This window comes from Pseudophryne corroboree, chromosome 6, assembly GCF_028390025.1.
Source record: "Pseudophryne corroboree isolate aPseCor3 chromosome 6, aPseCor3.hap2, whole genome shotgun sequence".
Classification (NCBI taxonomy): Eukaryota; Metazoa; Chordata; class Amphibia; order Anura; family Myobatrachidae; genus Pseudophryne; species Pseudophryne corroboree.
The window spans coordinates 516028547-516048459 of NC_086449.1; the positions used below are offsets into that span (position 1 = coordinate 516028547).

The following is a 19913-nucleotide window of genomic DNA, read 5'->3' on the forward strand; positions in this document are numbered from 1 at the left end:
TTTGTGAGGAATGGAGAACTGTTCTTTTATGTCTGAAAACTGCAGGAAAGAAGACCCAGAGGTTATGTCAGTCAAAAAGTAAATTCCTCTCATCTCCCATGAGACGAGAGATGTGTGCAGCTAGGGTGTGATTGCTGGTGTGAGGGGGAGGTCTCCCCTGCCTTGGGTGCCCTGAACTCCCAGAGGTTGTAATTTGGCTATAGTTGTATAAGGGAATTAGAGGACATGGGTAGGGAGCTATATTAAAATTGTGATTTCTCATGTCCCAAATCATATGAGAGTGGTGTATTGATATTCTTTAATGGAGTAGTTTCAGTCGCTGCTGTTTAGAGACTCATAGAAAAGAGGAGGTGGAACAAAACCCATGGGAATTGGCCTCAATATGATTCCAAACTCTATCCATGGTAGGGTAGTTCCACAACACACATAGGAGTGGAACAGCTGAGTAGTAACGTTTAAAATCGGGTATACCTATGCCTCTACCCTGAGATGGTCTTTGAGGGATCTGCAATCGAACTCTAGGGCATTTTTTTTTATTCCAGATACATTGCTGTGTATAATATTTTACAAATGTAAATACGTGGGGAAGGAACACGGATTTGGAGGGTTTGGAATAAATACAAAATTCTCGCGAGGACATTCATTTTGACAGTGTTGACCTGGCCAATCCAAAAAATATTTTGGCTTGACTATGTTTCCAATTCTGATTTAATGAGAGAGAAGATGAGGGTAGTTGGCTTGAAATATTTGATAATACTAGTTAGTGATGTATATACCCAAGTATTTGATTTTAGACTGATGCCATTTAAAAGAATAAGAATGTGTCAGTTCAGTGCATGTTGCAAGAGGGAGGAACTAGTCTAGGACTTCTGTCTTCTGAGAGTTTATTTTATAGCCAGAATAGGTGCCATATACTGGATAATTTCAAAAATGGGGGGAGGGAAGTGGTTTGGTCCAATACAGTCAGAAGAATGTCATCCACATATAGAATAATTTTATGAGTGTGAGCACTAACAGAAATTGACGCTAAGGGCAGAGCAGATTTTGGCAGCCAGAGGTTCTATTATAAGGACAAATAGAACGGGGGAGAGTGGGCATCCCTGTCTGGTCCTGTTAGAGATTTGGAATGGTGAAGAGCACACCCCATTGGCAGAAACCATAGAAAAAAATATTACAGACAAATCCCATTTTATGAAGAAAATGAAACACAAAGGGCCATGAGATGCGATCAAATGCTTTTTCTGTGTCAAGAGCAAGGACTAAGGAAGGGGTTTTCTGGGCATGAATAGCATGTAATAGGTCAATTGTTCATTGTGTGTTTTCCTAGTCCTGATGACCAGGAATGATGTCAACTTGATCGGGATGGATTAAAGTGGGGAGTAGAGGGCTAAGTCTATTTGCCAAAATGTTGTCATATATTTTGAGGTTGACATTCAGGAGGGAGATTGAGCTATAATTTACAAAGTAAGTTGGATCGCATTTTGGCTTTGGACCAATTCAAATTATTTATGGTCAATGTAATAGACAAAACCAGTGCTGGTGGTTTTCAATCATAGAACATGTGGAGAAACACAAGCAAATCTTGTCCCTCACAACACAATTGAACCCAAGGATGTCATATAAAAACAATTTACTTAATTTAATATCTTTTTCTAAAGTTCTTAATAAAAAACTTCTGGCCTATGGTTGCCATGAAAAATATCTGATGCTCTAGGGTGATTCAAAAAAGTTTGTGAAGCACTGCTCTAATATGTAACATTGTCCAACAGTTGTTTCACTTCAACTTTGGAAATAAAACTTTAAGAGGAAAAGTAATAGGTTCCAAGTTTCCAGTGAGAGATCTTTAACTGGAACACGTCGAGTTTCTGCAGAATTTGGATAGAAACTCACCGAGTGTACTCTAATAGATGGTCAGTTAGAAGGTGCCTATGTAACTCAACAAATACTTCTATTGAGTTGGGATCTCCTGTAATCCACCAAAATCTCACCAATCATCATACTATACATCTTGTTTGGATTGAAACCATTGTACATATTGGTTGTCCAGTAGCAAAATTATGATTGCATTATCCCCATATAAGCATATATTTTGCATCATTTTCTTTGATAGGGTTTCGGAAGGACCTAAGTGTAGGAGAGAACAGTAGTGTGGTGGAGTATTGTTTAAAATTTGATAAGTGGTACATTCAACTACTGTTGACTGATGTTTGTGGCTTTATGTATCTAGTTTCTTTTTTCTTTTCATAAACTTTTTCTCATTGTATTTTCTGTCTGTCCTGTGTTATTTGACTGTGGGGGGAGCATGGAAGTGTTTCATTGTTTGAGTGATAAGTGCTGTTTGTTTTGTTTGGTGGGTAATGGTAACTGAATGGAGGGTTCAGGGACAGGTTAGTAAATAGGAGAAGGTGGTAGGGGTACCCACTGTGTTACTGGAGGAGGGTGTAAATGAGGAGGAGGTTGAGGCAGAGGAACAGGCAGCAAAGTGTGACCCTTGAAAGACCAATACTGGGTGTAACTGAGGATCAGTTTTGAGAATTGTGCACTGCTGGAAACTATTGGGCCAGTCTATGATAGGATATTGAGCACTCAGGCACACTGCATATCATTGCCTCATAAAAAACAACTACTGGCAGGTGGTCTGTGATGCAGTGAATGCTGTTGGCTATGTGAAAAAGAATGTTGTAAATTGCTGCAAGGATTTCTCTAATGTAAAAAGGCAGCTTGAAGAGGAGCATCATGAAGCAGTAGGAACTGGCACTTGACCACCAGTGCACATTGACTTTGCCATATAAGAGAAAGAGATGCAACAACCCACACTGCCAGACATGCAGGTGGTGAACACAGATCGGCCTTCCTCTCAGCCCTTCCTTTTTTCTTTTGTTCTTTATTTTTTTCTGTTTTTTTAGCAAACATTTATGTTTATTACGATTTTTTACTGTACACTTTAGAAAAGGCCAATCATAATCATCCTCTATCTTTTTATTTTGTTGGTATTGTGAGGAAATCAGGATAGGGCTGCCCTCTCCTGGGGTTGATGGGCACTTCCAAACACAGCCTCACTTCTTTTTACATATCTATCTATCTATCTATCTATCTATCTATCTATCTATCTATCTATCTATCTATCTATCTATCTGTCTCTATTCACAAATGGCAACATGTTATTTAAAAGGATGAAGGATATGGGTTTTGAAATATTTCTCACACAACTTGAAACACTTTGGGTAAACTAAATTCCACAATCACAAATGATAAATGTACAATGGGGGTAATTCAGAGTTGATCGCAGCAGCAAATTTGTTAGCAATTGGGCAAAACCATGTGCACTGCAGGGGAGGCAGATATAACTTGTGCAGAGATAGTTAGATTTGGGTGGGGTGTGTTCAAACTGACATCTTAATCGCAGTGTAAAAATAAAGCAGCCAGTATTTACCCTGCACGGAAACAAAATAACCCACCCAAATCTAAATCTATGTGCAAATGTTATATCTGCCACACCTGCAGTGCACATGGTTTTGCCCAACTGCTAACAAATTTGCTGCAATCAACTCTGAAGTACCCCCCATGTGCACTGCAGGTGTGGCAGATATAACAGTTGCAGAGAGAGTTAGATGTGGATGGGTTATTTTGTTTCTGTGCAGGGTAAATACAGGCTGCTTTATTTTTACAGTGCAATTTTGATTTCAGTTTATACACACCGCATCCAAATCTAACTCTCTCTGCACCTGTTATATCTGCCCCCTTGCAGTGCACATGGTTTTGCTCAAATGCTAACAAATTTGCTGCTGCGATCAACTCTGAATTAGGCCCATTGTGTTAGTAATCATCACCTCATATGGGTAGTGCCAGATTAAGGTCCACAATGGCCTGGATCTGAAATTTATGAAGGGCCTATTGTATGCTGCCTCAGAGGGTGTAACCAGTTCTGTGGGTTTGTGCAGTCTATGCAGGGGGTGTGGCCTGCATCATGTACAGTATTTAGCAAACAGCAGTAAGCTTGCTTACTGCTGTTTTTAACAGTATTGCTTACATCATCTATAGATGCCTTAATGGTATGGTCCCCATGGGGACTCAACAAAAACCTTTCCAGCTTCAGCAAAGCTTTCCAGGCTTTGCGTAGTCCCTGCTAGGGCCAGATTAACAATGGGAAGGATGGAGCTGCAGCTACTGACCCCCAATGAATATAGGCCAGAGGGTCCACTGGAGGCTGGCAGCATATACAGAAAAAATAATAATTTTCCTGTTGCAGCCGAAGCTATCCGAGGTTCTGCACCTCTTCCAGCACCTCAACAACACAGCCTTCTGCCTGGCTAGTATGCTGGAATCACATACACCAATCATAAAAAATTACTGAATCCAGCACTCTTGTGGCACACCATTAGAGCTACCACAAACTGTAGTGTGACTTTTGTGCCCCTTCCCCTGCTAATTGCAGCCCTGGCTGAACACGATTAAATTGTAGCAGAGAAAGGGTTAACTGTGCCCTGAGTGCTGTTTCTGGCATGGAGACAGTGACCAGTCAGCAAGAGGTGTATGGATCCCAAGGAGAGAGATGGCTTGTGCTGTGGCATTTACAGCCATTTTCTGGGACAGTTGGCAGTTGGGCGGCAGCCATCTTAGGACACAGAGCAGCAACTTGTTATCATTCTTCATTTGATAAAATCGAATTATAGACTCCCCAGAGTATTCACTAAATGACTTTTCTCTAACGTCCTAGTGGATGCTGGGGACTCCGTCAGGACCATGGGGAATAGCGGCTCCGCAGGAGACAGGGCACAAAAGCAAGCTTTTAGGATCACATGGTGTGTACTGGCTCCTCCCCCTATGACCCTCCTCCAAGCCTCAGTTAGGTTTTTGTGCCCGGCCGAGAAGGGTGCAATCTAGGTGGCTCTCTTAAAGAGTTGCTTAGAAAAAGTTTTTAGGTTCTTTATTTTCAGTGAGTCCTGCTGGCAACAGGCTCACTGCATCGAGGGACTTAGGGGAGAGATTTTCAACTCACCTGCGTGCAGGATGGATTGGATTCTTAGGCTACTGGACATAGCTCCAGAGGGAGTCGGAACACAGGGCTCGCCCTGGGGTTCGTCCCGGAGCCGCGCCGCCGACCCCCCTTGCAGATGCTGAAGATGAAGAGGTCCGGAACCAGGCGGCAGAAGACTCTCAGTCTTCATCAGGTAGCGCACAGCACTGCAGCTGTGCGCCATTGTTGTCAGCACACTTCACACAGCGGTCACGGAGGGTGCAGGGCGCTGGGGGGGGCGCCCTGGGCAGCAATGTATAATACCTGTATGGCGAAAAATACATCACATATAGCCCTTGAGGCTATATGGATGTATTTAACCCCTGCCAGATATCTAAAACTCCGGAGAAGAAGCCCGCCGAAAAGGGGGCGGGGCCTATTCTCCTCAGCACACAGCGCCATTTTCCCTCACAGAAAGGCTGGTGGGAAGGCTCCCATGATCTCCCCTGCACTGCACTACAGAAACAGGGTTAAAACAGAGAGGGGGGGCACTGATTTGGCGATATGTATATATATTAAAATGCTATAAAAGGAACACTTGTATAAAGGTTGTCCCTGGATAATTATAGCGTTTTGGTGTGTGCTGGCAAACTCTCCCTCTGTCTCCCCAAAGGGCTAGTGGGTCCTGTCCTCTATCAGAGCATTCCCTATGTGTGTGCTGTATGTCGGTACGTGTGTGTCGACATGTATGAGGAAAATATTGGTGAGGAGGCGGAGCAAATTGCCTGTAATGGTGATGTCACTCTCTAGGGAGTCGACACCGGAATGGATGGCTTATTTATGGAAATTACGTGACAATGTCAACACGCTGCAAGCCGGTTGACGACATGAGAGGGCCGGCGAACAAATTAGTATCTGTCCAGGCGTCTCAAACACCGTCAGGGGCTGTAAAATGCCCATTTACCTCAGTCGGTCGACACAGACCCAGACACGGACACTGATTTCAGTGTCGACGGTGAAGAAACAAACGTATTTTCTTTTAGGGCCACACGTTAAGGGCAATGAAGGAGGTGTTACATATTTCTGATACTCCAAGTACCACAAAAAAGGGTATTATGTGTGAGGTGAAAAAACTACCTGTAGTTTTTCCTGAATCAGATAAATTAAATGAAGTGTGTGATGATGCGTGGGTTTCCCCCGATAGAAAATTATTGGCGGTATACCCTTTCCCGCCAGAAGTTAAGGCGCGGTGGGAAACACCCCTCAGGGTGGATAAGGCGCTCACACGCTTATCAGAACAAGTGGCGGTACCATCTACGGATAGGGCCGTACTTAAGGAGCCAGCTGATAGGAGGCTGAAAAATATCCTAAAAAGTATACACACACATGCTGGTGTTATACTGCGACCAGCGATCGCCTCAGCCTGGATGTGCAGAGCTGAGGTGGCTTGGTCGGATTCCCTGACTAAAAATATTGATACCTTTGACAGGGACAGTATTTTATTGACTATAGAGCATTTAAAGGATGCATTTCTATATATGCGAGATGCGCAGAGGGATATTTGCACTCTGGCATCAAGAGTAAATGCGATGTCCATATCTGCAAGAAGATGTTTATGGACACGACAGTGGTCAGGTGATGCAGATTCCAAACGGCACAAAGATGTATTGCCGTATAAAGGGGAGGAGTTATTTGGGGTCGGTCCATGGGACCTGGTGGCCAGGGCAACTGCTAGAAAATCCACCGTTTTTTACCCTAAGTCACATCTCTGCAGAAAAAGACACCGTCTTTTCAGCCTCAGTCCTTTCGTCCCTATAAGAGTCATATCTGCCCAGGGATAGAGGAAAGGGAAGAAGACTGCAGCAGGCAGCCCATTCCCAGGAACAGAAGCCCTCCACCGCTTCTACCAAGTTCTCAGCATGACGCTGGGACCGTACAGGACCCCTGGATCCTACAAGTAGTATCCAAGGGGTACAGATTGGAATGTCGAGAGGTTTCCCCCCTCGCAGGTTCCTGTAGTCTGCTGTACCAATGTCTCCCTCCGACAGGGAGGCAGTATTGAAAACAATTCACAAGCTGTATTCCCAGCAGGTGATAATAAAATTACCCCTCCGACAACAAGGAAAGGGGTATTACTCCACACTATATGGTGGTACTGAAGGCTAGGTGAGACCTATTCTAAATCTGAAAAATTTGAACACTTGCAAGGGTTCAAATCCAGATGGAGTCACTCAGAGCAGTGATAGCAAAGAACAAGGGGACTATATGGTGTCCCGGGACATCAGGGATGCTTACCTCCATGTCCCAAAATTTGCCTTTTCTCACCAAGGGTACCTCAGGTTCGTGGTACAGAACTGTCACTATCAGTTTCAAGACGATGCCGTTGGATTGTCCAAGGCACCCCGGGTCCTTACCAAGGTAATGACCGAAAGGAGGATTCGTCTTCAAAGAAAATGGACGACCTCCTGATAAGAACAAGGTCCAGAGAACAGTTGGAGGTCGGAGTAGCACTATCTCAAGTAGTTCTACGACAGCACGGGTGGATTCTAAATATTCCAAAACCGCAGTTGTTCCGACGACACGTCTGCTGGTCCTAGGGATGATTCTGGACACAGTCCAGGAAAAGGTGTTTCTCCCAGAGGAGAAAGCCAGGGAGTTATCCGAGCTAATCGGGATCCTCCTAAAACCAGGAAAAGTGTCAGTGCATCATTGCACAAGAGTCCTGGTAAAAATGGTGGCTTATTACGAAGCGCTTCCATTCGGCAGATTTCACGCAAGAACTCTTCAGTGGGATCTGCTGGACAAATGGTCCGGATCGCATCTTCAGATGCATCAGCGGATAACCCTATATCCAAGGACAAGGGTGTCTCTCCTGTGGTGATTACAGAGTGCTCATCTTCTAGAGGGCCGCAGATTCGGCATTCAGGATTGGATGCTGGTGACCACGGAGGCCAGCCTGAGAGGCTGGGGAGCAGTCACACAAGGAGTGTGATCAAGTCTGGAGAATTCTCTCCACATAAATATACTGGAGCTAAGAGCAAATTTATAATCCTCTAAGCTTAGCAAGACCTCTGCTTCAAGGTCAGCCGGTATTGATCCAGTGGGATAACATCACGGCAGTCGCCCACGTAAACAGAAAGGGCGGCACAAGAAGCAGGAGGGCAGTGGCAAAACTGCAAGGATTTTTCGCTAGGCGGAAAATCATGTGATAGCACTGTCAGCAGTGTTCATTCCGGGAGTGGACGACTGGGAAGCAGACTTCCTCAGCAGGCACGACCTCCACCCGGGAGAGTGGGAACTTCATCGGGAAGTTTTCCGCATGATTGTGAACCGTTGGGAAAGACCAAAGGTGGACATGATGGCGTCCCGCCCGAACAAAAAATGGGACAGGTATTGCGCCAGGTCACGAGACCTTCAGGCGATAGCTGTGGACGTCCTGGTAACACCGTGGGTGTAACAGTCGGTGTATGTGTTCCCTCCTCTGCTTCTCATAACCAAGGTATTGAGAATTATAAGACATAGAGGAGTAAGAACTATACTCGTGGCTCCGGATTGGCCAAGAGGGACTTGGTAACCGGAACTTCAAGAGATGCTCACAGAGGACTAAAGGCCTCGGGAGCTAAGAAGGGATTTGCTTTCAGCAAGTACCATGTCTGTTCCAAGAGGAACCGTGGCATCGGCCTTTAAGAAAGGACCTGCTCCAGCAGGGACCTTGTCTGTTCCAAGACTTACCGCGACTGCGTTTGACGGCATGGCGGTTTTGAACGCCGGATCCTAAGGGAAAAGGCATTCCGGAAGAGGTCATACCTACCCTGGTCAAAGCCAGGAAGGAGGTGACCGCACAACGTTATCACCACATGTGGTAAAAATATGTTGCGTGGGTGAGGCCAGGAAGGCCCCACGAAAAAAATTTCAACTAGGTCGATTTCTGCACTTCCTGCAAACAGGAGTGTCTATGAGCCTCAAATTGGGGTCCATTAAGGTTCAAGTTTCGGCCCTATAGATTTTCTTCCAGAAAGAATTGGCTTCAGTTCCTGAAGTCCAGACGTTTGTCAAGGGAGTATTGCATATACAGCCCTTGTGTGCCTCCAGTGGCACCGTGGGATCTCAACGTAGTGTTGGGATTCCTCAAATCATATTGGTTTGAACCACTCAAATCTGTGGATTTGAAATATCTCACATGGAAAGTGACCATGCTGTTGGCCCTGGCCTCGGCCAGGCGATTGTCAAAATTGGCGGCTTTGTCTTACAAAAGCCCATATTTGATTTTCCATTCGGACAGGGCAGAACTGCGGACTCGTCCCCAGTTTCTTCCTAAGGTGGTGTCAGCGTTTCACCTGAAACAACCTATTGTGGTGCCTGCGGCTACTAGGGACTTGGAGGACTCCAAGTTGCTAGACGTTGTCAGGGCCCTGAAAATATATATATATATATATATATAATTCCAGGACGGCTGGAGTCAGAAAGTCTGACTTGCTGTTTATATTGTTGGCACCCAAAAAGCTGGGTGCTCCTGCTTCTAAGCAGACTATTGCTCGTTGGATTTGTAGTACAATTCAGCTTGCACATTCTGTGGCAGGCCTGCCACAGCCAAAATCTGTAAATGCCCATTCCACAAGGAAGGTGGGCTCATCTTGGGCGGCTGCCCGAGGGGTCTCGGCTTTACAACTTTGCCGAGCAGCTACTTGGTCAGGGGCAAACACGTTTGCAAAATTCTACAAATTTGATACCCTGGCTGAGGAGGACCTGGAGTTCTCTCATTCGGTGCTGCAGAGTCATCCGCACTCTCCCGCCCGTTTGGGAGCTTTGGTATAATCCCCATGGTCCTGACGGAGTCCCCAGCATCCACTAGGACGTTAGAGAAAATAAGATTTTACTTACCGATAAATCTATTTCTCATAGTCCGTAGTGGATGCTGGGCGCCCATCCCAAGTGCGGATTGTCTGCATTACTTGTACATAGTTATTGTTACAAAAAATCGGGTTATTATTGTTGTGAGCCATCTTTTTTAGAGGCTACTTCATTGTTATCATACTGTTAACTGGGTTCAAATCACAAGTTGTACGGTGTGATTGGTGTGGCTGGTATGAGTCTTACCCGGGATTCAAGATCCTTCCTTATTGTGTACGCTCGTCCGGGCACAGTACCTAACTGAGGCTTGGAGGAGGGTCATAGGGGGAGGAGCCAGTACACACCATGTGATCCTAAAAGCTTGCTTTTGTGCCCTGTCTCCTGCGGAGCCGCTATTCCCCATGGTCCTGACGGAGTCCCCAGCATCCACTACGGACTATGAGAAATAGATTTATCGGTAAGTAAAATCTTATTTACACGAGCATACCAAGCCTAGCATAGCTAGGTGACTATATCTGCAATAACAGTCCTCTTTAAGCAAGTGATTTCCTTTCCTTAAATATAAATGGTTTACTTCTTGCAGCAAGACAAAATTGTTATTTTTTAACTTTCCAGATAATTTCTGCAAAAAAAAGTATCTTTTGCTAAACTCCATATGTATCTATCCTTAGCTGGCAAATTCACTCTCTTTCTGTTCAACAATAAGAATCCTGTAGTTATATGCTCCCTATCAGAGCTGGCGCTACCCGCTCAGCACAGTCCGCAAAGCAGAGAGGCGCCATGCTTTAGAGAAGCTCTCACTGACCTGCTACTATTTTGTATTGTGACATGTTGCTTTTGGCTGCCGCAGACTGCGCCTGTGCCTCCGTGTGACAGGCAGCTGCGCCGGCAGCATGAAGAGCTGCTACCCCCTCCCTGCCTCCTTACTGAATGTGCCCTCCACTTTCCTGCATATTGCTGCCAGCGCTGCTGCCTGTCATCGTGTATGACAGGTAGCTATGCTGGCAGCATAAACAGGCCATCTCTGCCTGTGACAGGTGCAGGACCCCCAGCGGCCACCCCCTCACTTCCCTTACTGCATTACTCCTCCCTGCTTCCCTGTCAATCTGGTTGACAGACAGGCAGCAGCACCCCCCTCCTCTCTCAAGACACTGCTGTCTTGAGCACTGCCCCCCCTTTCTCACCCCCCATTTCTCCCCTCCACTCTTCTACTTCTCTCCCTTCACAGGAGTGGAGAGTAATGGCGTCCAGCAGAAAGAGGAGGGCCATCAAGAAAAGGACTGAAAAAGACAGAAGAAGCTCACTGCTGCAGAAAAAAGGTACGTTTTTTTATTGCAAATGTTTATAGCTATTTAATAAGGGAATATTTAAAACAATTTGGGCTATAGAAAATGGTTAGAGGTAGGGTGAGGTGAAGTGGGGTACAGATGTAACCAGACACATTGTGGCTATATCTAGGTGCGCATCTTAGATGTAGATTTGCACTCGCTCCATTTACAGTTAATGGGGCAGCAAAATACGCAGTCTAGCGTGGCTAGATGTGGTCATGCCTAGCCGCGACGGGGGCACATTCAAGCAGGATGTAGCCACGAGAGCATGGCTACATCTGTATATGTATATATTTTATTTAAAATATGAATGATAATATATTAATTATAATTAATGCAATCATTAATTATAATATAAACATATGATTTTGCACATTGTAGGTATTGTGGCACGGTGAGGACCTTCTCTGGCTGTCCTATTGGGGTCAAGTGAGGTAAGCTTACATTTTTTAATGCTGTTTCCCACGGTGTCAGGAATCGGCGTTCAGCAGCGTCTCACTTACCAGCGCGCTGGTGTACAGGCCTCCGGAGGTCATGGCCTCAGACGCGGCTGCGTGGATGCACTGACTGCAAGCGTCATCTCCAGTGCGGCTGTGTACCCCTGAGTCAAGTATCGTTTGCGACTTGCTGTGTGTCGGCGTCCGGCTTGCATGGGCTCCGCCATGACACCTGCACTCCAGCTGACCCAGGCATCCAATCCAATGCTGTGCTTGCTCCCAGAGGTTGTACCACCAATCACCGCAGAGCAAGAGATATAAGTTCCAGTCCGTGGCTCAGTCACATCGCCTCGGACAATGAGTCACATTGGTGTCTCCAGTTCTCCTGGTTCTCATGTTCCTGTCTCCAGAGGTTCCCTGTGATTCTTCTCATTGCTTCATTTCATCTTCCTGCACTTCATTCAGCTACAGACTTCAGCCACAGCCAGCCGCATCTCATCAGCAGTAAGAGACTCTCCTCAGGTGTTTGTTCCATTGCTTTACCTGTGCACCTCATTAGCTTCATACCAGCTCATACAAAGCTTGTTGTATTGGGACTATCTCCTGCTTGGGCCCTGTGTGGTAAATAAGAACTGAACTATACAGAGACTGCGTGCTTTGCAAATATTACTGGAGTACTGTCTGTTAAATCATTTGCATCTGTTATCAAATTATTCTACGTTTTGTTATCAGAGACTGTGTGCTTTACAAGTATTACGGGTGTTCTGTTGCCTAAGTCATTTGCATTCATTCAAGTTATTCCACGTTTTGTTGTCAGAGACTTTTATTGCTTTAAACCTTCTGCATTCAACAATCAAGTTTTTCTCAATATATATTGTGTTATCAGAGACTTCCACTTTGGATTCAGTTACCGTTTATTATTCCATTGCTGTCATTACCAATACTAAGCACCACCTGTTATTACATCCTTGCTCTGTGACCTCTGTATGTATTAAACATCAGCGCATATGAGCAGGACTTTTATTCTGCCTCCACGTTTTATATATTGTACCAACACTGACCCACTAGTGCCCCCTCAGGGAACAGACAAAACCAGAAACCTGACACATGGCTTGTCACCCACTGCCGCTCCACAGCACCACCCTCTAGTCACCTAGCTGTGCTGGGCTTGGTATGCTCGTGTAAAGTCGTTTAGTAAATACTCTGGGGAGTCTATAGTTCGATTTTGCCAAAAGAGGAATGATAACAATTTGCTGCTCTCTGTGCTCCTAAGATGGCTGCCGCCCAACTGCCGACTGTCTCAGAACACAGCTGTAACTGCCACAGCACAAGACGTCTCTCTCCCTGGGATCCATGCTCCAGATGCAGCAATCAGGGCACAGTTAACCCTTCCCTGTTACAAGTTTAATAGTGTTCAGCCAGGGCTGCATTTAGGAGAGGAAGGGGCACAAAAGTCACACTACAGTTCGTGGCAGCTCTAATGGTTTGCACAAGAGTGCTGGATTAAGTACTCTGTTCTTATTGGTGTATATGATTCCAGCATACTAGCCAGGCAGAAGGGTGTGTGGTGGATGTGTTGAAAGGGGTGCAGGACCTCGGATTGCTTCTGGCACTGGCTGCCTCAGGTTCCCTAGGGCGGATTATCAAAAATCTTGTACCCCTGGAAAGAGGGGACCCTGAGCTATCAGCTTAGGGCCCTTAGATTCCTGGGGAACTTGGGCAAGTGCACATTGAGCCCATACAAACAGACAGCCCTGATTATAACACCTTTAAAACTTAAATAAAACCTTTATAAACCTTCCTGCAGGCCATTTACCTTGTGTGGTTGTAGGAATATCTGTATTTTCATTTGAGGGAGGAGAAATGTAGGAGGTACACAGAGGAAGAAAGGTTAGAGAGAATATCATCCAGCAGTACCGAACATGTTAATAAATTCTCCATACTCTTAAAAAAGTTATTTTTTTCCATTAACCAGTTATACCTGTGTGCAGGGCCGGACAATGGGGTGGGCGGAGCTGCAGCTACAGCCCCTCCCCCCCTGCCCCCCCAGTGCAAATAGGACCAGAGGGTCTGCTGGAGGGGTGTGGGTTGAGAGACAGTGTCTAGTTAGACAGTCAATAGATAGATACCATATGTTAGATAGACATTAGCTCAACAGGGTCAAAAGGCTGACATGAAAAAGGTAGACAGTACAAAAGGTCGACAGGGTCAAAAGGTGGACATGAAAATGGTCGACACAAAAGAGGTAGACACCATGTTTTTTGCATTTTTGTGGATAGTTTTATCATCTGGGACCCCCAGTTGTAGAAAGGCATACCCTTGCGGGGCTCGCTTCGCTCACCACACTTTGGGCTTGGTGGCTCGCTGCACTCGCCACAAGGTTTATAACCAACTCTATGCTGACATGGATAGAGAAGGTATAAAATAGTCCAAAAACATGTAAATTATTTAAAAAAACATGTGTCTATCTTTTTATGTTGACCATTTTCATGCCGACCTTTTGACCCTGTCAACCTTTTGACCCTGTCGACCTAATGTCTGTCCAACATATGATGTCTTTCTATTGACTGTCTAACTAGACACTGTCTATCTATCAACCGGATACCATCCAACTTCTAAGCAGTGGTCCCAATCTGAGCCTGTTAATTGGTCTTCCCAGCCAGATATCTTGGGTTCCGTCTAACATAGAGATTTTCCGAGGATATACTACAAAAGCTGGGACTCTCCCCTTTCGGTGGACACTGGCTGCTTGTCTTTGCTATGCCCAGAATCAGGCATATCAGCCTTCCAGCAGCTGGTCCCTACTCCAGCTCCACACGCCTGGTATGCAGTTTTATAATTTTGTTGATGCATAACTCTGGCTCCTGAACTCTGATCCCCAGTACCTCCTGAAAGGTGGGACTCTCTAGTGTTTTCACCCATTAAAAGCTAAGAAATCTATTTCCAGGAACTGGAGATATCTGCAGTCAAGCAAGCTGCCCTCTACCAGAAAATGCTGAATATTAAGCCCACTCCACTATCCAGCCCTCCTGTGTGTATTAAACCCTGCCCTACCTAGTCATGTACTGGGGCCCCTTCATTCAGCCCAATGCCCCTGATTTACCCAGGAGTCTACACTGCTGTTAAGATGGCCCAGGTTATAATAAGCCATTTATGTGTGATTATAGGACTCAGGTTGTAATCGCATCAATCTCACTAACCTGAGGGATGTTCATTGTTTGGTAAGTTAATGGTAGTTTTCGGCAACTTACAACTTACCATTTAGTAAATCTCCTGGGTTGTATATTTAACCAGAGCCGGCCCTAACCAATATGATTCCCTAGGCAAGATTTTGGCTGGTGCCCCCTAGCACCACCGCTAGTTCCGCCTCTGACCCTGCACACCTTTCCCAGCATCATCACCCCTCACCCATAGCAGTCCTTATTTTGGTGTTCCTACCACCTATATTTTAAATAAGAACAGTGTGCACATTCAGCGCACAGCCCAAAAAGGGGTGTATTTTTGCTGGGAAGGGGCATGGCCACACAATAGTAACCCCAGTTCAAATTACTCCACACAGTACTGCAAGTTTATTCACATATTACCATGCAATAGTGTCCCTAATTCACGTTATATCACACAGTAGTACCACTTTACCTTTTATACGTTACTCCTAACAGTAGTGCCCCTTATTCACATTACATCACACTGAATTGCTGCTTAGTCACATTATACCACATCATAATGCCGCACATTATAAATGCCCTTATACACATAATGACACACATAGTGCCCCTTACACATATGCTGCACATTATTAATGCATTTTTAGACATGACACACAAAATGCCCCATACACATATGCCTAACACTACAGCACAACCAACCCACTCACACACAGCACTCACACGGCCGCTAACACTGTGACCTCACCTCTGCTTGGATACAGATGTGTCCTCATAAATCTTGCCTCAATGCTAACATCGGTCACCTTTTTTGATGATAATGCATCTTATTTGCATTGCCAATTGGCTAGGATGCACAAGCAGCTTCTGCCGATTAAAATTATATGCAGCATGCCTATACAGTGTGAGACTGTGGCTGTATCTGCATATGAAATGCTACGTACAGAATATAGGCATGCCGCATATCATTTTAATCAGCAGAAGCTGCTGATGCCCCTAGGCATACCAAGTGCCCTAGGCATTTGTCTAGTTTGCCTATGCCTAGGGCCGGCTCTGTATTTAATACAGTAAAAATTTTGATGTCAAGTTTAGCTGTGCTGATAATCCTAGTGGTGTTTCCTGGTGAGTTTTCCTCTATTCTCATTCTATTATATATGGCTTAATGGAAGTCTCCAGAAACAGATTTGGGATCTTGGAACCAATTCCATTTCCCCCATAGTGTGAAATGTATTGTTAACTTACACCTGCAGTCTGTTTCTGCTTACCCTGGCCCAGCTATTTTAGAACATAGTAAATTATACAAACAGTACATCAATATGACTATAAAGACTGGGCTTTTGGAAGCTCCCTAGGTGATCCCAAATGTGGTGCTCTCCTCACTAGCTTTCAACTTAACTATTGTGGAATACCAGCAACTGGTAAGAAGAGTTCAGGGTATACATGTTAAGGCAAATTATTAGACACCGGGGCCGGATTAAGACTCCACGGGGTCCAAAACAAGTTGCTGGTATGCCCCCCATATGTGTGTACATGTATACCAGACATGGAAAAATAAAATGACCCTTTAATTATTCAAATTAAGACATCATTTAGTTATGTTTAACAATGGACCTTTATTATATACCTTTAAATACTTATATAATATTACAAGTCTCGAGTACTTTGTACATTTATCATTTGTATATATGTAAGGCATTGATACACTCCCACATCAGCACTCACATGACATTACTACACCCCCCTCCCCCAGGGCCGTCTTAAAAGCAGTTTTGGCTCCTGTGCAAACCAATGTACTGGGGCCCCTACCCAGGGCCGTAGCTAGGTGTGTGCAGCGTGTGCTCCACACATAGTGCTGCAGGGTAGGGGGTGCTGTTGTCACTTGTTAATTATGAATTATCTAATTACTTTCACTAGCAACATCCCCCCTTTTTGAAGCCCAGCATCTCCTGAATATCCCTGTCTCCTACCCCCACCCCTTTTGTTGCTAATACCTATACAAAATTCATGGACTTGACTTGATAACTCTTTGATGTTCAGTTGCACTGTCCTTTATTACATTTTGGGATGTTCATGTGCCCGGGATTCAAACCCATGGCTTATGACATTACAGTCGGACACTCCATTCATTGAGCTACGTGCCCTTGTATAGAAAGCTAGAGAATTCCAAGCTGGAGAGTTTTAACTATTAGAAGCTTACCTTGTACTTTGTGAAGGGGTGATCAGCATTGTGGCTGGGCAGATATATGTAGTGTGTGGCTGCAAGGGAGTGGATGGGTTGCTGTGCACTGCATGGATCTGCTTGATTATGGTGCTGGTTATTTTTTTAAGGGGTACAGGTCACATCATATAGTTATAAATCTCATAGTTTTTATATGGGATCAAGAGGTTTGGTGGGTAGGGTGTTTTGCTGATATGCAGCAGGTTGTGGGTTTGAGACCTGGGTGTGGCAGTATATCGGAATGAGCTATTTAATGAGGGGTATAGTGGCAAAATGGCGGCAAGCTCTTGGATTGAGTGCATGAATGTGGTATACAGAGGATTTGTGTCCAAATCCATTTTTCATGCATTGTTCTTTAAGTGTGTGTGTATATTTCATGCCCCGTATGTCTTGATTGGATAAATAGAGGGAAAGGGGGTTGTGCACCAATTCTCTTTCTGGCACAGGGCACCAAAAAGTCTAGTTACAGCTCTGCCCCCACCGATCCTCTAGTGGTAGGGGTGGGGGGTGCTATCAGCGGCAACTTTGATGTCCCGTGGGCTGTAGGGGGTGTTCTATCTTCCACTCAACATGTAGGACCTGGAGCAATAATTTCTGCTAATTATGACTTTACTGCACAGATGGTGGGAGCTGGGCTGGCTCCAGGCACGTTCCAACAGAGCGGCCAAACAGGGCGTCACACTTTATGGGCGCCACTAGCTCTCGCCACCATATTGGAGCCCGGAGCTGTCCCTACAGCAGCAGCAGTGTCCGCCTCCTAGCAGAGATGTGTGCACACTGCATCGCTCGCATCTCACAGCCCTAAGTAATCCCCCTCCCCGATAACTGGCGCCGTCCCGTGAGCCAATCAGAGCTCGCAGACCGGCAGCTGAGACTCCTGATTGGCTGCCGGATCATGAGCTTTGATTAGATTGCGGACCGGCGCCTAATTGGACCTAGACACCGCCACAGCCGCCGAAGACAGGGGCAGGAGAGGTGCACGCTGCGCTCTCCTCCCCGCCCTCAACTTAAGAACAGCAGCAGCCTCCCCGCCTTTAAGAACAAGAGCAGTGTGGTGAGTAGCATTAGGGGCATATCTGGCACTACTGGGCGGCATATCATGTGTATCTGGCACTGCTTAGGGGCATTTTGTGTCTATCTGGCACTGCTGGGGGGCATATTGTGTCTATCTGGCACTGCTGCGGGGCATATCGTGTCTATTTGACACTGCTGTGGGGCATGTCATGTCTATCTGGCACTGCTGCGGGGCATGTCATGTTTATCTGGCACTGCTGCAGGGCATATCATTTGTCTGGAACTGCTGTGGGGCATGTCGTGTCTATCTGGCACTGCTGGGGGTATATCATGTGTATCTGGCACTGCTGGGGGGCATGTCATGCCTATCCGGCACTGCTGCGTGGCACGTCGTGTCTATCTGGCACTGCTGTGGGGCATGTCATGTCTATCTGGCACTGCACTACTGGGGTCATTATGTGTATCTGGCACTATACTGGAGACATTATGTGTAAGGAACACTACTGGTGCTGTTATGTGTAAGGCTGCTAATTGTGTGTGTAGAGGGGATGTGAAAAGATATTTATTTATAGTATGTATAGTTTGATAATATGAAGTTGCGAGGCCACGCCCACTTTTCCAGGTGCATGGGGGTGGGTGGCTTCAAAATTTTCTCACTCAGGGTGCTAGTAGGCCTGGAGCCGGTCCTGGGTGGGAGATGGGGAAGGAGGTAGAACACTAAACTGTAGAAGTGGGCATTGGGTTGAATGAAGGGTCACGGTACATGACTACCAGGGTGGTAGGGAGTGTTTAATATGTAGGGAAGGGGGTGAATAGTGGAGTGGGCTTAATATTAATTTTCCGGTGGGAGGGCAGCTTGATTGACTGCAGATATCTCCAGTTCCTGGAAATTGATTTCTTAGCTTTCAATTGGATAAAACACTAGAGAGTCCCACCTTTCAGGAGGTACTGGGGATGTAGGGTTCAGCATTCAGCAGCCAGAACAATCCACCAACAAATATCTTAAAATGTGGCATGTGGAGCTGGAGCAGGGACCAGCTGCTGGAAGGATGATATTTCTGGTTCTGAGCATAGTAGAGACAAGCAGCCAGTGTCCACCGAAAGGCGAGAGTCCCTCAGAAAAACTCTAAGTTGGACAGAACCTGAGATATATACCCACTGCTTTGAAGTCAGATATCTCCAGTTGCCCGGCGCCGATTTTGAAAAATCTGGTACCCCAGGAAAAAGGGGAGCCTCAGCTATCAGCCTAGGGCCCTTATACTTCTGCGGAGCTTGGGCAAGTACCCATTGAGCCCATACGAAAAACAGCCCTGCTGGCAACAGACTGATACAGGTTGAGAGTGAAAGTAGTTTTCAGCAGTCCTGGAGTGAGTTGCTCTCCTCAACACCTGCCTGCTTTTACTCCCAATAGTGGTAATAAGCTGCTTCTGTCTTTCAGATCAGGGATCATACTGTATATTAGGCCACTGAAGTATGATTGCTTACACTGTGTTTTACTAAACCCTTATACTGCATTTCAGATGACATGTTAACCATAGTAAATTACCACAGGACATCATAGCTGGTGGGAAGATGGTCCACTTCTATTTATCCCTTTCACAAGGTTAGTTGCCTAGGAAAAGCAATTACAAACATACTACACAAATTTGGTCATCAGAGTGGGAAACCATCCTCACAACAGTTTGTGGTGGGCATGTCAGTTCTACACCCACTTACAAATCTTCAGATTGGGTTCCTCCAATGCTACAGGTCATAAAACAGTAACGTCTCCCTTGCTAGAGGGTCGACCACCCACTTTAAACATATTTCCCCTGTTGATCAGTTTTGGAGGGGCTTTTACATTTCATTATCATCACTGGGGGCCATGACATTACCAGCACTCCACTGCATACACTGGCATAGGTGTCTTCCTCCTGTACTCAGGTAGGTGAATTAGTAAGTGTA

General features: G+C 45.6%; 1 long non-coding RNA gene across 1 annotated transcript in view; it reads left to right on the forward strand.

The window, feature by feature from the left end:
- Positions 1 to 10519: 10519 nt before the first annotated feature.
- LOC134935399 (uncharacterized) overlaps positions 10520 to 19913 on the forward strand; it is an 86690-nt gene continuing 77296 nt past the window's right edge. The window contains exons 1-3 of the long non-coding RNA XR_010180114.1: positions 10520 to 11127; positions 11518 to 11570; positions 19490 to 19572. This is a non-coding gene — a long non-coding RNA (uncharacterized LOC134935399). The remainder of the gene's footprint in view (positions 11128 to 11517; positions 11571 to 19489; positions 19573 to 19913) is intronic.